At 42.9% G+C, this 17,504-nt stretch overlaps 1 pseudogene; it reads right to left on the minus strand.

Moving 5' to 3' along the window:
• Nucleotides 1-7,759: 7,759 nt before the first annotated feature.
• LOC110210476 (cocaine esterase-like) overlaps nucleotides 7,760-17,504 on the minus strand; it is a 32,905-nt pseudogene continuing 23,160 nt past the window's right edge.

The following is a 17,504-nucleotide window of genomic DNA, read 5'->3' on the forward strand; positions in this document are numbered from 1 at the left end:
TCAAGCCAGTTCTCATGGACCAACACAGTAGACTGGAGAGTCCCGTTGACATGTTTGTACTTCTCTTCTCAGAAAATATTACTTTGTAAAAGATGATTGATATTAATTGGTTAAAATGATACTGGGGAGATAATCGTTGGTATCAATAAAAATGAGGAGATATCAACCAGAACTCCTCTAATGACATTGGAGAGAACACAGTAGAACAGGAAACTGGAGTCAATGGCCTGAGGAAAATCACCCACAATCCCTTGTGCATAACCCCTAGAGCTGCAAGGGGGAGATCTGTCTGAAACCCAATGGAAAACCTACTTGCCAGTGTGACTTTGGATAAGGACACCCTCCCAGCGTACCCCAAGCTTCCCACCCCACCCCCTCCCTCTCCTAGTTTTATGGGACACCTAAATGAAAGAATGGTCCAAATCACTAATAATGAGAGAAATGCAAACTGAAACAATCCTGAGGTTTCACTTCACAACCAGAAAACTGATGGAGATGACAAAATATGAGAATAGTCAACAGTGAAGTAGTTGGGTAAAGACAGACATATTAATGCATTGTTGAGGGAGCTGTGAATTAGGTCAACAATTATGGGAAATGAATTGGAATTAATATTAATATTAGCTAATAATAGGTAGAATTTGTTTTATGATTTAAGGTTTACAGAGTGCTTTACAAATATCTCATTTGATCCTCACAAGAACTCTGGCAGGTAGATACTGATATTATCACTATTTTACAAATGAGGAAACTGAGGCAAACAAAAGCTAAGTGACTTGCCCATAATCACACAGCTAATAAGTGTCTAGAGACTGGATTAGAATTCAGTGCTTCCAGACTCCAGGTATAGCATTCTATCCATTGCACTATCTAGTTGCTTAATTATGCAAAGAAAATTACTTAAACACCCATACCTTTTGAATCAAATGTAATAGCTGTACTAGGAGACTGAAGGTTAGCAGGGAGTGAGGAAGTAGTTAGGTTAGAGACCAGTCTGGATACAAACTGAGCTCTTTGTTGGTATGAGGATGAGTGAAGAGAGAGAACATTACTATTAGGCCATCATGAATTCAGTATAAGAGGATTTAGATTGTAATGGTGAGAGCCAGCATTTGCATAGTGTTTTAAATTTGCAAGGCACTTTACAAATATGATCTCATTTGAGCCTCACAAAAATGTTAGGAGGTTTAAGTTATTATTATTATTAACCCCATTTTACACATGAGGAAACTGGGGGGAGTCAGGAGTTACATGCCTTCTCCAGGGTCACACAGCTACTGGCTGAGGACCAGATACAAGTTCAGGTGTTCCTGACTCCAAGCCCAGTACTTTATCCACTGCTTCACCAGCTCCCTTTCAATAAGTGTAAGAGAGAGAGTATGGAAGTGTGTGGGATGCCATTCAAATTAAAAAGGAAACAAAACACAGAGGTGTACAAGGAGAAACAGAAAGTTAGTTCATTATAGCTATAATTATTATTATTTCAAATCTCGAGATTTGGGTGTACCTCCATCAGTCCATCAGTAAGTTCTGATGACGGGAGACGGCCCGCAGAGGTAGAAATCAGCTTATATAACCCTGAAGACTCAATTCCCCCCTTCTTCCCCCAACGGTGGGCTCACAGTCTCACACACCAGGCTCTAATTTAGGACAAAGGACATAGTATACATCTCTATATCTCTTAGTTTGTTGAGATAATGTCAAAGAAGCAATTAAAAGAAATGTGCAGCTAGGAAGATAATTTACAATTGTTTTGGAAGGTTTTAGGGATTGAACAGACAATGTTGGGAACAGGAAGACATGTAAAATCCTGTCAAAGGGAGATAAGGGGACTCAAAGAATTTAGGGTTTCCTGGGACTGGTAGATGAACAGGAACCAAAAAAGAAAACACATCTGGGTAAGGTCAAAGGCCAGAGCTTTAACAGCTAGACAAATTCCAACCACTAATATCTGGCACCGGGAAAAGAAAAAAAAAATGATCTTACAGAAATCTATACTTAACCCTATCCCACCTTCTGAACTCATTACCTTAATTACACTGAGAAGTCTTCACTGGGACATCCCATTCAGAAGGATCGACCAATTCTGGTTCTGGTTGTCTGCAGCAGAACAGATAGATAGACAAGACTGATTCAGCCTAATCACTGAAGCCCTCCAGGATCCAGCTGCCCTATGGTACTTTCCAGCCCAACTGCCTCCTAGAATTTCCTATTATATGACTCTTTGTCTCCTGCCTGGGAGATTTTGACAGATGTTGGGAAGGCATCCCCTTCTCACCCTTCTTGGCAGAGAATTTAACTTTTTCTTTTTTGAGAGCTCAGGTTGGACAGCTAGATGGCCCAGTGGATAGATCACTGGCGTTGCAGTCAGGAGGACCTGACTTCAAATCCAGGCTCAGACACATCACACTCATTAGCTATGTGACCCTAGGCGAGTCACTTAACCCTTATTGCCACATGAAAAAAAAAAGTACACCTCAGGTTCCACCTCGTACCTAAGGCTGTCCTTCTGTCCCTACCTGTTGATCCTCTCTCTTTCTGTCTCTCTTACATAACATATATTTTGTATTTACTCTCATATATATGGTGTCTTCCCAATCCCTCGCAGACAGGGAGTCTTTCATTCATTTTCTTTCTTCCTTCCTTCCTTCCTTCATTTCTTTCTTTCTTTCTTTCTTTCTTTCTTTCTTTCTTCTTTCTTTTTCTTTCTTGCTTCCTTCCTTCCTTCTTTGCTTCCTTTCTTCTTTTATTCTTCTTCTTTCTCACTCATCCTTCCTTCTCTTATTTTTTGTTGTCTCTTCCTGTGTCTTCCTTTCTCCCTTCCTTCTTTCATCTTTCTCTTTTATTTTTCTTCTTTCTGCCTTCTGTCCTCTCACTTTATTTCTATTATTACTTCTCTTTTCTTCCTTCCTCTCTTTCTCACTTTCCTCCTTTATTCCTCTCTTTCTCTCTTCTTCTCTTGTTTTCCCCATTTTCCTTTCTTCCTTTCTCCCTGCTCCCTTCCCTCCTATTTCTTTCTCATTGTATCCCCAGCTCCCAGCTCAATGCCATATATTCAGTGGATTGTTTAATAAATATTTGTTGCAGTGAATTGAATTGAATTGCAGTGGAGCAAAAGTCAACACATCTCTTCCTACCTGGGATTTGAGGACTTGGTGTTGAGCAAGCTAGAGAATAGGAAGGCGCCTGCGCTGCAGTCTTGAATTCCATTCTACAGGTGCCCAAAATTAGCATGGAAAGTGTGGCCAAAATGATCTACTTCCATCTAAAAGTATGTATTATACTGAGCTCTGCTGTTATTGTATTCTCTAAATATAGATACTTATTAATTTCTCCACGAGGACATAAACTCCTGCAACATTGGGGTTGTTTCATTCTTTGTATTTGTAGTCTAGCTCCTGGCACAGTATCGAGCACATAGTGGGTGCTTAATAAATGTTTGTTGTTTGCTCAGTATCTTAACTCTGCCACCCCTTTCCTCTTCTTTTCTTCTCTTCCCTTCCTTTTCCCTTTCCTCTCCCTCTGTCCACACAAGGTGTAATATCCAAGTGTTCTGCCAGAAAGGATATAAATTTTGATTGATGGAACCACACCATACATGTCTTGGGGTTTACAGGCTACATTTCTTTCTTAGGACCAGGCATTAAAACCGAAACACTCTGGTTCTCTTTGATTCACCATCAATAAATCCAGCCAAAGTCGCACCTGGTCATTGTTTGGATTCTGGGGGCTCAGAGTGAATGTCAAAAGCAACTACTTCTGTTTTGGCCAGAGACTCTGAGGGTCTTCCTCTCCCAGATTGAATTTTTTCACTAGGTAAAAGTAGCCATTCTTTAGCTCATTTCTTACCTAGCCTTAATCACTAAATGGGCTTTGGCCCAGTCAAATTGAGACCTTAACTTAAAAAGGTCAAGGTCTCCCATTGAATCCAGGGCCATCTCCAGTCCTGCAGAGCCATATCTTGCCACTGAACCCAAATGACTGAGGAGGAAAGAGTCAGGCTGGTGAATTTACACAGCCCTTCCCCACTTAAATCCAATTCTCTTGCAAGTCATGGCATCACCTTTTTGATGTCATGGTCCCCTTTGAGAATGAAGGACAAAAAACAACCACAGGACAGGATTCTTGTTTGGGTACAGGTTGGACCCCTGGTCTCTGTGGTCCCTTCCAATTCTGCACTTCTATGACCCTGACAATCTTCACCCAATGAAAAGTAGGAGCTGCCAATATAAGTTCTTAAGCAAACAAATGACATGGCTCTCAGAAACTCCCCTGGGTTGTTTGCTTTCCATTGGCATCATGCTAAGAATTGTCCCCAGACCACCAGAAGCCTGTTTCAATAATGGTTCCAGGAGCTGGGACTGGATGCCCCTGAATGAATCCAGCTCAACCCACTTCATCCAAGTTGGAATGCAGCTAGAACTACATGTGGATGGAAAGACAAAAGGGAACCTTCCAAGAGCCTCCAAGTTCTATGGTAGATGGTTGAAGAGAGCATTGGACTTCGAATCAGAAGACCTGAGTTCAAATCCTGACTCAGACACTTGGTCAGTTGTTGTGCTTTGCTTTCCAAGAGGACCAAAATGACATTACTATGCAAGACTCAAGGTGCAGGGTGTCTGTCTGTGGCTGAGCAGACCAAGATGAGCTCAGAAGGTTCTACCACATGTCAGACACAAATAGTCCATATGGACTTTTGGTGTGAAGATTTGTGTATTTCAACCTTCTTTTCAGTTATTGCAATTCTGCTTCACTCATAAAACACAGCGTCTCCTTTAATGTGGGCATGCCATGCTTGGCAGTCCTTTCCCAGTTTCTTTATGTTGTGCAATTAACTCCATAGTTCTTTACAGAGACCTTCAGAATGTCTTTGTAGCACTTTTTCTGACTTTCATGTGAGCACCTGCCTTGCATGAGTCCTCTGTAAAATACTCTTTTGGGCAAACGTGCATTTGGCATTTGAACAACATAGCCAGCTAGCTGTATGACCCTAAGCATGTCACTTAACCTCTGTCTACCTCAGTTTCTTCATTTCCAAAATGGGGATCAGAATAGCACCACCCTCCCAGGGTTAGCATTATGATCAAATGAGCTAATACATGTAAAGCACATAGCATAGTAGTTAACACATAGTAGACACTATATAAATATTAGCTATAATCATTATTAACTACAGGTAATAAACATGCATCCAAACAGGATACCAAATGCAGAGCATTCTTCACAATTAAACATTGCAACTTTTTCCATTTTCCCAGCAAACTACAAGAGTCTTGTAATGATGATGTTGTTTAAGTCTCAAGAGAGCGAAGCTTCATTCAGATGACATGTTCAAGAGTGAAGGACTTGGAGCCTAAAGACCTGAGACAGAGCCCCTGCATCACCTCTTCTTAGCTGGGTGACTTGGGGTGAAGCCCTTCAGTCCTCTGTGATACAATGAGTGGGTTGGAGCAGATCTTAACGATTTTTTTTAGCAATTGAGTTAAGTGACTTGCCCAGGGTCACAGAGCTAGTAAGTGTTGAGGCTGGATTTGAACTCAGGGCCTCCTGACTCCAGGGAAGGCTGCTATCCACCATGCCACCTAGCTGCCCCTGGATCAGATACTCTTTAAGCTCTTGTCCAGCTTGGATACTCCCACGTGCTCACAATAACTCTGGGAGGTCAGCTTTGTCATTTTAATTATTCTCACTGAGTTTATAAGGAAAAACACATTCCAACTGGCAAAGAGAATTTGCTGACACCATACAGCTGGTGGATGAGTGAAGTATTTCTGAAGGGCACTCCAACACTGGGGATGCAAAGAGAGGTAAAAAACTGTCCTCATGGAGCTCACAGTCTAATGAAGGGAGACAAGCTGCAAACATCTAAGGATAAATAACATATATAGAAGGCAAATGGGGGATGATCAATAGTGAGAAGGCACCAGCTTTAGGGGCACTTAGCAAAGGCTCCTTATAAAAGGTGAGATTTTAGCTGAGCCTTGAAGGAAGCCAGGAGGGGCAGATGAGGAGGGAATGAGTTCCAGGCATGGAGGAAGCTACAGAGAGTGCCCAGAGCCAAGAGATCCAGTGTCTTGGTCCAAGAACAGGAAGAGGTCCTGTGTTACCAGATCAAAGAGTACATGTGAGGAAAGTGGAAAAAAAACGATGGGGAGGGTTCAAATATTTAAGGTTTTAAAAGCCAAACAAACTGTTTAATATTTCATACTAGAAGTAAAAAGGAGGGGCAGCTAGGTGGTACAGTAGATAGAGCACCGGCCCTAAGTCAGGAGGACCTGAATTCAAATCCGGCCTCAGACACATGGCACTTACTAGCTGTGTGACCCTGGGCATGTCACTTAACACCAAAAAAAAAAAAGAAGTAAAGAGATCTACTAGAGTTTAGCACATAAAGGGTGACATCATCAGATGGTGGATGACATCATCAGATTTGAGTAGAGGATGGGCTGGACTAGGAAGAAAAACTGAGGCAAAGGAAACTAGACAGCGGGCTATTTGAAAGCCCAGATGTGAGGTGACCTGACCACCTAGCTTCCATTACATTCTGTATCACCTTTATTCTGCCTTAATTGTCTGAACCCTATATCAACTATGTCTTATTTTCTTAGTGATACAAATGTTTCACAGTTCAATATTGGATTTTTATCAACGGAGAGAATGTTTGCATACCATATATCCCTGTATCTCAGGGAAGTGCTAGAGCCAGCTTGTACCAGAGCTGGTTGTTAAATTTGCAGCATGAGCATTTCTACCTCAGAATTAGCATCCCCTGCATATTAACATTTGGGTCATTATTTTGTTGATTTCTAAAGTTAAGAAAGTGATGGAGATAATGTGAACTGTATAACTTGAAAGTATATCTTGTGCGGTTTTCAGAGAGCTGGTTGTTAAATCTTGACCAGGACACCTCTGCCTGTATCCCGTTAGTAAAATGTATCGTTATTGTGAAATATCTTGTTAGCATAACCACTCAGAGTAGAGGAAGGATTTCAATTCATTTTGCAATTTTATTTTGAATAAAAGAAATCATGCCGAAAAACTATATGGAGCATGGGTTCACAGATACTAATTGGATCTGTGTTGCTCCTTTATGAGTAAAGAATCACTTGACTTGCAGGATTATCTTGAAGTTTTCTTTACAACACCCTCAATGTAGTGCATTATCTCCTCACAGAAATGTTGTCTGGAAAATGCTAGCTAATTGATGAAGAAGGAAAGAGACGTCCAATATTTTCCCCAGTCCCTGGCAGCAGCTCACTGTACTAAGAAGAGCCTTTGATTTGGAGTCAAAGGACTTGGCTGCTTTGTGTCTGCATCACCTTGGACAAGTCCTTTCCCTTCTCTGGGCCTTGGTGTTCCTTCTTGTTCAATGATTTCTAATAACCCTTCCAGCTCTAAATCAATCATTTCATCAATCATCATGTATTAATTCTTTCTCTACCAAATGGCCTAAAGGTACATTGACAGAAAATGAAATTGCCTCCACTATGATTCTATAAAATGAACCAGGGATTTTTTCCTCTAGAAACACAGTGGAGTGGCTGCTCTCATCAGATTCCCATTATCTCAGTATTGGAAGGTCCCTTTCAAATGAGATGGCATTTGTAAAATTATTTCTTTAGCACGGAGACTGGAACATAGAAATCATTATATTAATTTTTTTCCTTCTGAATATCATTTAAATTCTCCTCCCATAGCAGCAAGCAGTGATGCTGTGTCATTGGTCTGCAACAACTGCAAAAATGGTTGTGTTTAGAGATCATAGCTCCATCTGGGCTTTTTCTGACTGTGATTCCTTCATCTTCTCAGGCACAGTCTTGGTCCAGAACTCCCACTTATCCTTCCTCAGGCTCTTTCCCACAGACAGCTGCAAATTCAGCTGCAGGTACTCCTCCTGGTCAAAGACTGGCCAGTGAAAAAGGTCTGCATCGTTTGGGTCCCTGGGAGGAAAACCAAACATTTAGAACCGAAAGGGGCCACTCCATTGGCGAGTGTTGCAAGCCACCATCAGCCCTGCCCAGAAGCCAAGGAAGGGGCCCCAAGGTAGGGGTCAGCTGACAGTGGTGGCACCCATAGAGAGACTTGTTCACCCATCCTTAAGCAGTTTGGTCTTCACCTTTCCTGTTGGTTCTTTCTAATACATCTGAGGTAGAAAGTCCAAAGAGTGAAAGGACTCGTGTAGGAGATAAGTAACAAGGTCAGGATTTGAACTCATATCATTGGACTCCATTTCATTGGGGTAGCTAGGTAGTGCAGTGGGATAAACCTGTACCTGGAGTCAGGAGGACTTGAGTTCAAATCCAGCCTCAGATACTTAGTAGCTATGTGACCATGGGGAAATCATTTAACCCTGTTTACCTCTGTTTCCTCATCTGTAGAATTAGCTGGAGAAGGAAATTATAAACTACTCCATTATCTCTGCAAAGGAAACTCCAGTTGGGGTCACAAAGAATCACACACAATATCACTGGACTCCACATCTAAGGTTCTTGCCACTGCCATCTAGCCTAATGTTTTCCAAGGTGCAAGAGAAGTCACTGACACTCAAGGGTAATGGTGTGGGCCAAGAGAGTTCCTTATCTTTCTTGTTTTCCTTTCAAGATGCCCACGTTTAGGGTGAATCTGCCAGAGCAATTCCTCCCCAACTCCAGCCATGAACTTGGGGAAGAGCTAAACTTGTTCATCACACCATGCCTCATTCAAACAATACATTGAATGAACAATTTTTTCCCCTAAACAAATTTCAATCAGAGAAATTCTATGAAAGTGGGAAACATTTATGTTCCTAGAAACAGGCAGTATCCCACAGGGAAACTGTAGGGAAACCAAGGTGCAGCTTTCTCACCCATGACGGGCAAAGTTTGCCCAGTATGTCATTATCCTGTGGCTCAGAAGTTTTTCCTCTTCTGTTGCCTCGCCTAAATCTAGGAACAAAAAGAGAAAGATCTTTGTTAAGGTCAAAATGCAGACCCAAAGGCCTTCTTTACTTCACTCCCCAGCCCCAAATAGTCACTTCCAGTTTTGCCACTGAACCGATATTCCATCTACAGTTTCCTTCATGTCACTCCCCTCCCAGAGGACCTCCCAGGGCTTTTGTTGGCATGCTTTATGTTACTCAATAACTGAGTCTCTTCCCAAAAGACAAAGCGATTTAGCTGGTCTATAAATCCGAAAGGCTCGACTTTGAATGCAACATCAGACACTGACTAGATGAGTGACCTTGGACAAGTCACTTAACCACTGTCTGCCTTTGTTTCTATGAAAATGAGGATAATAATAGCACCTGTGGCTCTGGGTTGTTGGGAAGGAAAAAAAAGTGGAATAATATTTACAGAATGCATTACAAAACTTGTAAAAATGTTACATAAATGCTAGCTGTTATTATTATATTTATATTATTATGTACTTATAACATTATAATAAAGTATATTATAGTATAATTTTATAATGATATTTTATTATACATAATTATAATGATGTGTGAATGATATAAATTTTATTTATATTAATAATTATCATTATAATAAGCTACAAGAGCATAGAACATGCTCTGGTAGCTGTAAAGTCTTTGCATATGGCCCCTTCCTCAGACAATGTCTGCCATTCCAGACCCCTGCCTGGGGCCGTGCAGACGGACTCAGCAGAGGTAGCTGGCACATAAGGCAGTGAATTCATTGGCCATGGCAAGTCATGAAACAGATAAAGGTATAAACTGGCCTTCCAGTTACGCCAGGAGAGGAGGAGAGAAGTGAAAAGAGGGAGAGAAGACTTCCAAAACAAAAGATTTGTGACCATCTACAACCATTAACTCCAAAGATTGTTAAATGTGAGACTTTTGTCCAACAATCAACAAATGGGTGCACTGCTAGAGAGCACGAATCAAGAATAGCTGGAGAAAAGGGAGGGAAAGAAGAAGGAAGGAAGGAAGGAAGGAAGGAAGGAAGGAAGGAAGGAAGGAAGGAAGGAAGGAAGGAAGGAAGGGAAGGAAGGAAGGAAGGGAGGGAGGGAGGAAGGAAGGGAGGGAGGGAGGAAGGGAGGGAGGGAGGGAAGGAAGGGAGGGAGGGAGGGAAGGAAGGGAGGAGGGAGGGAGGGAGGAAGGAGGGAGGGAGGGAGGGAAGGAAGGGAGGGAGGAGAGGAAGGAAGGGAGGGAGGGAGGAAGGGAGGGAGGAAGGGGAAGGGAGGGAGGGAGGAAGGAAGGGAGGGAGGAGGAGGAAGGAAGGGAGGGAGGAGGAAGGAAGGGAGGGAGGGAGGAAGGAAGGAAGGGAGGGAGGGAGGGAGGAAGGGAGGGAGGAAGGGAGGAAGGGGGGAAGGGAGGAAGGGAGGGAGGGAGGAAGGAAGGGAGGGAGGGAGGAAGGGAGGAAGGGGGAAGGGAGGGAGGGAGGAAGGGAGGGAGGAAAGGGGAGGGAGGGAGGGAGGAAAGGGGAAGGAGGGAGGGAGGAAGGGAAGGAGGGAGGGAGGAAGGAGGAAGGGAGGGAGGGAGGGAGGAAGGGAGGGAGGAGGGAGGGAGGAAGGGGAGGAGGGAGGAGGGGGAAGGGAGGGAGGGAGGAGGAAGGAGGAAGGGAGGGAGGAAGGGAGGAAGGGAGGGAGGAAGGGAGGAAGGGGGAAGGGAGGGAGGGAGGAAGGGAGGGAGGAAGGAAGGGAGGGAGGAAGGGAGGAAGGGAGGAAGGAAGGAAGAAAGGAAGGAAGGAAGAAGGAGGAGAGGAAGGAAGGAAGGAAGGAAGGAAGGAAGGAAGGAAGGAAGGAAGGAAGGAAGGAAGGAAGGAAGGAAGAATGAAGGGGAGAAAAGAAGCAAAAACTGGGAGGAATGGAAGAGGGAAGAATTCCAGCACAATGGGCAGATGCAGTGTTGACAGTTTATGGAAGCACAAGGAAAAGAATCACATGGAATCAGATGATATACCAGTTAAGGTCTACATTAGAAGACAGGGTTAGGGTATTACTGAGGTCACTGGTCCATTGACTTAGGGAAACACAGATGGGAATGTGGGGGTTTTTTGTCTTCATGCCTCATCTTCTCTTCTGGGTAGCAAACTCCAAGAAGTCAGAGGCTGTGTCTCCTTGATTTTTGTGTCTTCCCCAGAGATGAACTGAGGTTGCATTGGCTTAATAATGTAAACTGAATTGAACAGAATAGCTGATTCAAAATCCTGATGCAGTTCACCTGAACAAGCAGACTGAGTTAGGGGACTTGCAAGACTGATACCTTAATCTCCAATCACTCAGTCAACCAGGTAACTATTAATTGCCTCCCCTATCCCTAGCGCTGTGCCAAGGGTTGGAGATACAGCTGCAAAGAATAAAAAATTACAACAAAAACTCTTCCTAGGCAGCTGGGCTGCTCTTCAGTGCCTCCTAAGGGAACCTGGATTTGGGCTCAGACCAGCTAACTCTGTGATATTGATAAGTCTGCTCCTCTCTTTGAACTTCAGTTTTCTCTTCTGAACAACAGATAGTTCCTCACTTCCCCACACCCCTACCCTCACAGGGTCTTTGGGAAGATCAAATAGCAGCTAGATAATAAATAGGTGGACTGAGTGCTGAACATGGCACCAAGAAACCATGAGTTCAGATCCTGACTCAGACCCTTAACAAGCTCTGTAATTCTTGGCTAGCCAAGAGTCACCTTTCTCAGCCTCAGTTTCCTCATCTATAAAATGGAGATAGCATCAGCACCTACTTCACAGGGTTGTTTTGAGCCTATCAAATGAGATTGACATATACAAAGCTCTTTGTAAGCCTTCAAGCAGTGTAGAAATGCTATCTATTTTACATATTGTTTTTATCATTATGAAATGAGCCGATATATGGGAAGATCCTTTGGGGAAAGGTAAGGCATTATTATATGTTTTGATGTCAGAGAGATTAAGGTAGATGATGGAGAAGGCAGGCCAGAGTCCCAGGGGTTCTGCCCTTCTGCCCCCCACCCTGGCCCACAGCTTCCCTCTCCATCCCATCTCCACTGCTTACAAGGCACTCCAAAGACAAAAGGCACCTCATCACCATGGTCCGCTTTCACAAAATCCGGCTTGATTCCATCAACCCAACTTGGTCGGTGCTGAAATTCATAAGAGTACACTGGAGAACTAAGACCTAGACAAACATAAGGAATGTCCATGGTTAGTGACATATTGAACACAGGGCAGGGCCACATGCCAGGGGCCCTTGGCCTGGTTCCCTCCTTTGGGTAGGGTAGCAAGGCGATGGTACCTGGCCATTCACAGGCAAGCTCCTATAGGGCATCCCATTAACAAATCCTGTCCAGGAGTGATGCTGTGAGGCAGGACAAGGGCTGGTGTCTGGAGTAACAGGACCTGGGTTGGAATCTTGGCCCTGTTATTGACTGACTACGAGATCTTAGGCAAATCCTTTTGCTTCTCTGAGCCTGATTGTTCAAAGGCAAGGCAGAGATAAGAATCCCTGGCCTGTCTACCCAAGAGGGAAGGAGAGGGGAAGAGAATAAGTGTTTGTTGTTCAATTGTTTGTCAGTCGTATTCGACTTTGCGTGATCTCATTTGGGGTTTACTTGGAAAAGATACTGGAGTGGTTTGCCATTTCCTTCTCCAGCTCATTTTACAAATGAAGCAACTGAGGCAAAGAGGAAGAAGTGACTTATACAAGGTCACCCAACTAGTAAGTGTTTGAGGCCATTTTTGGAGTTGGGAAGAGGGGTCTTCCTGACTCCAGGCCCAGAACTCCATCCACTGTGCCACCTAGCTGCCCTATGAATTTGCATTTATAAAGCACTTATTTTGTGCCAGACACTGTGCTAAGTGCTTCGCAAATATTATCTCATTGGAGCCTCACAACAACCCTAAGTTGCTGTTGTCATTTCCATTGAAGAAACTGAGGTAAACAAAGGTTAAATGAATTGCTGGGGATAACACAGCTACAAGGTGTCAGAGTCTAGATTTGAACTCAGGTTTTCCTGACAACACGTCCTTGCTGTATCCACTTAGATGAGGTTGTGCTGAGGATCCAGGGATGATGGATGCAAAGTGATTTATAACAACAAAACCTTCTAGTAGCGGTTCTTGAGTTAACTTTTAATAGTTCAGCACTTTCATAACATAATGATAGCACTAGGTTCAACCTAATTGGTTTCTATGGTATGCATTTTAGTTTATACATTGAAAAGCATTACTCTGGAAGGAATTTTTAACTTTCCCTGGAGTCCAAAGGGGTCCACAGTGCATACCCACAAAAAAGTTAATAACATCTGCTTATACAAATGTAGGATATTATCATTTATCATTATTTGTAGATAATGGTCACAGAATCCTGCCCCCCAAAATCTGATGGGGAAGTTGGGGATATGACAGAAGAAAGAAGGTTAATGAGGGGGTTTCTCCAGTCTCAGGAAGCTCCTTCTGCATGAAGGGGTGGATTATATAGAAACCTTGCTCCAGAGAACAGACATTCTTACACTGGTTCTGCAAAGAGACAATGACATACTCACTGTGTTGATATTTGGCCACTTTGAGGGAAGGTATAACAAAGAGGAAATCTCCCACTATTTGCTGGAATTGAGCTCGACATTCTCCTGGGTCCTCAGTGTCTCCTAAATACTCTTCCATCGTCAAGGGCACAAGCTCAAGAGGCATACACTGCAGGAGACCCAGGAGGAGAGAGAGTAAGACAAAAATGGACATACCTGGCAATAGATTGCTTGGGTATGTTTGTTGGTGGATTGTAGGGAATAAATAAGTGAGCTAGTTGGTGCAGGGGATAAAATGCTGGCCCTAGAGTCAGGAGGACCTGGTTCAAATATGACCTTTGACATGTATTAGCTATGTGACATAGCACAACTCAATGAATCTTCTTTGCCTCAGTTTCTTCATCTGTAAAATGACCTGGAGAAGGAAACGGCAAGCTACTCCAGTATGTTTGCCAAGAAAATACCCCAAAAAGATCGCGGAGAGTCAGACACGACTCATCAACTAAACAACCACAAGGAATAAGCTCACACAACTTTGCCTGCTATTCATAGCTCCTAGGCCTCATTAGATCTCCTTACAATCTCCCCACCAGGGCCTGCCTTTTCAGGGCTAAATTCCTCAAGAAGATACTAGACAACTACTTGTTGGGCATGGTGTAGAGAGGATGTCAGCCTCAAGGAAAGGATAGAAAGAGCTGGTGTCCCCAAGGTCCCTTCCTGCTGTGACCATGAAAGAAGAAAGTCAGAAGGGGGAAGGACCTTCACTGGCTCTCTCCTGGACTATTTCAATGGCCTCCTGCTTGGTCTCTGTGCCTCAGATCTCTCCCCACTCCAATCTATTATCTACTCATCTTCCAAAGTGATTTTCCAAGCACAGATCTGAGCAATTTACTCCCTTCCTTGAACTAAATAAATACTAGTAGATGTGCATTACCTGTAAGATTAAACATGAACTCTTCTGTTTGGTTTATAGAGATTTTAACAACCTAGACCCACCCAGTCTTATTATACATGATTACCTTCCTCACACTTGTGGTCCAGGTATGCCAACCTTCTGATTCCATCTCTCACCTCCATGCCTTTGCATTGGGGAGACTCAGCTCACACAGTACCTTCTATAAAGTGCCTTTCTCCATTCCTCCCTCCTCCAGCTGCTATTCCCTTACCCCTCCCCCAAGATTTGCTCTCTGTATGTTTTCCAACTATCTCTGTATGTACAGGTTATCTCCCACATAGAATGTGAGTTCCGCGAGGACAAGGACTATTTCACTCTTTCCATGTGCCTAGCCCAGTGCCTGCTACATAGTAGGTGCTTTAAAAACGAAGCTTCATTAACTGGTATCTCACCAAAACTGGAGTTTGCAATGCTAAGTGGACACTTTCTTTATCCATGGTTTCATTAAATCCAGGAATGCCAAATCCCTGCGTAGAGAAAAATGGTACATTGGGAATGGTCCTTAGAACTTTTTGAAATTTATACATTTTTTAAAGAAATCAAATCCAAGGAATCATTTTACCCTTTAAGGAGGAATTAGTGCCATAGATTTGGTTAGGAATTACTGAATAATGCCCAAAACCACTGAACAATTCTCAAGATATTTGCAAAATGACAGCAAAAGTGTGACTAATGCCAAGCATATAATCAATAGGGGTCATGGTTTCTACATAATGACCAGTGGCCTTAGACAATGATCTATGCTTATTATAACAAATGGTGCTGGAAATGATGCAGGTAAATTGTATTTTTCTGACTTGTGTAAATAGACCAACTTTAATGCATAAGCTTAAGGGGGCAGTTGCTAAATGGTTGTTAATACCATGGCATATTTAAAATTAATATTGAGCCAATGGCCTTTAGATAGGAAGACCTGAAGTCCATAGGAAAGAGACCTGGCTTCCCATCAGGAGTCCCAGCTGTGTGGCTGGGGTTAAATCATGTCCTTGCTAGGAGATTCACTTCTCTACTTTACAAAATGAGGATAAACATCTTAATGGTCCCTACCATCAGGTAGGGTATACACAGCAGGTATATTAAAAGAAGTTTTTCGTAAACTATAAAGTGCTGTGTTAATGTCAGCTGGTATTATTAAGTGTTCATTTAAAATAAAGAGACTTGAGGCAGCTTGGTGACACAGTGGATGGAGCACAACACCTGGAGTCAGGAGGACCTGAGTTCAAATCTAGCCTCAGACGCTTACCTGCTGTGTCACTTTGGGCAAGTCACTTAACCCTGATTGCCACCAAAAATTTAAAAATTTTAAAAATGAAAAATCTAAAAGCAAACTAAAGAGACTGGTAGAGTATATTTTAACCAAAAGGGAACTAGACCTTTCCTGGGTTTCTCTTCCTATACTTCTAAAGAGATTTACACATGAAATGAGTTGTTCATTGAGAAAATGGTAGAAACATTTATGATTCTTCAAGGGAAGCCTCTTCAGGGTAACTTTTCTCATTTTAGAAAAGGCAAATTTACAGAACAGATAAAGTCAAGAAGGCCAGCTAACATATTAGATCACAGAGTCAGGATCCAAAAGAATGACTTGACAGGCTAAAATGTTGGACCAACCACACCCACTGAGATCAAATTTAATGGAGGCAAAGTTTTTCAATCTCAAGATGAGGGAGGCACAGTTAGACAACAATTTATTTGAAAAAGATCTAGGGATTTTGGTGAACCACAAGCCCATGAGGAGGCAAAAAGTTAATAAGGCAACCTAAAAAGCCATGTGACTTTGAGCAGTGTTAAGAGAGGCACAGCCTCCAAGAGTAAGAAGGTGAGAGTTCCTTTGTGCTGGGCCCCTGAGGAGGCTACAGTTATCTCCTCCACATGGAGACTTTCCTCATCGTGGTTTCAATATATTACAGGTAGGAGTATGAAATTAAATGGGAATTTGGGGAAGTTTTGCTAAGCCACAGATGACAGGCAAAGCCCAGCAGGTGACACAGAAATTGTTTATAAACTCAGAAACATGGAAAATACATATGTGGTATTCTATAATATCAACACATGTTATTCCTTAATACTTGTCTTATGTATCTGGTGGATGGTAACCTGGAAGAGGCATTTAATTGGTGTCATTTACCCTAAAGGCAGAGCTGAGAAGGACAGGCAGAAGTGTAAAAAGCAGTAAATTTCCACTTGCTCTTAAGGTGCCTTGTCCAACCTTGAGAGCTGCCTAAAACTGGAAGGAGCTCCCTCAGCAGCCAGGAGGTCTTCCGTCCTTGGAGGTCTTCAAGAAGAGCTGGATGGCCATTCTTCCAGCAAATTATAGAAGGGATTCTCCTTCAACTCTGGCTTAGATTCCATGGATATCAAGCTCCTGACCTACTCGGAAAGTCTATGATTCTTTAGAGAAGCATAAACTGTAGAGATCAGAAAGAAGCCGGCACTGAATAGAACATACTAGAATCTTACCACAGGAAGTGACCAGCCATATTCATGGTTGTTGACACCGATAATGGAAGGGATGTGGTGGAACTCTCCTGCAGCCAGCATCTCTTCAGGAGGTTTAGGGAAGAATTCCCCATCAACCACACTAGGGATTATGTTCAAATGCTGAAGAAAGAAGCAGAATAAGAAAAATGAAGAAAAGAAAAGGCAAGTCTATCTCCATAATCTCCCTTACATATCACTTTCTCTTCATTCCCAATGTTACCATCCTATTTCACTTTTTACCACTTTTTACCACTGACCTGAACTGTTTTGGGTTTTCTTTTTTGGGAGGTATTTTGGAGGCAATGAGGGTTAAGTGGCTTACCTAGGGCACACAGCTAGTAAGTGTTATGTGTCTGAGGCCAGATTTGAACTAAGGCCCTCCTGACTCCAGGGCTAGTGCTCTATCCATTCTACTAGCTAGAAGTCCTCACTTGTCTGGACTCTTGCAACAGCCTCCAAACTGCCTCCCTGCCTCCACATCTAATTTATAACACAGACACAGACACACACACACACACACACACACACACACACACACAAACACACGCACAGGTTCATCATCTCAGATATGCTCATGATAATCCACTGAATTAAAAGAAAAAAAATTCTCATGACTCCCCATTACCCAAAGAA

Source organism: Phascolarctos cinereus, unplaced genomic scaffold, assembly GCF_003287225.1.
Source record: "Phascolarctos cinereus isolate Bilbo 61053 unplaced genomic scaffold, phaCin_HiC Scaffold_2;HRSCAF=192, whole genome shotgun sequence".
NCBI lineage: Eukaryota > Metazoa > Chordata > Mammalia > Diprotodontia > Phascolarctidae > Phascolarctos > Phascolarctos cinereus.